The sequence below is a fragment of the Colobus angolensis genome, unplaced genomic scaffold (genome assembly GCF_000951035.1).
Source record: "Colobus angolensis palliatus isolate OR3802 unplaced genomic scaffold, Cang.pa_1.0 Scaffold62, whole genome shotgun sequence".
Taxonomy (NCBI): Eukaryota; Metazoa; Chordata; class Mammalia; order Primates; family Cercopithecidae; genus Colobus; species Colobus angolensis.
Genome location: NW_012119821.1, coordinates 9269220 through 9269646, shown reverse-complemented (window position 1 = coordinate 9269646; position 427 = coordinate 9269220).

The following is a 427-nucleotide window of genomic DNA, read 5'->3' as shown; positions in this document are numbered from 1 at the left end:
GAGTGTACCTGTCTGATTCTTGCTTTGGAAGCTTCATCTCAGGGGTGTACCCTGCCGTGTGAGGTGTGGGGTGTCGGTCTGCACCTAGTGGAGGATGTCTCCCAGTTAGGCTACTCAGGGGTCAGAGACCCACTTGAGCAGGCAGTCTGTCCGTTTTCAAATCTCAACCTCTGTGTTGGGATATCCACTGCTCTCTTCAAAGCGGTCAGACAGGGTTGTTTGCATCTGCAGAGGTTTCTGCTGCTTTTTGTTTAGCTGTGCCCTGTCCCCAGAGGTGGAGTCTACAGAGACAGGCTGGCCTCCTTGAGCTGCTGTGGGCTCCACCCTGTTCGAGCTTCCTGGAGGCTTTGTTTACCTGCTTAAGCCTCAGCAATGGTGGGCGCCCCTCCCCCAGCCTCACTGCTGCCTTGCAGTTAGATCACAGACT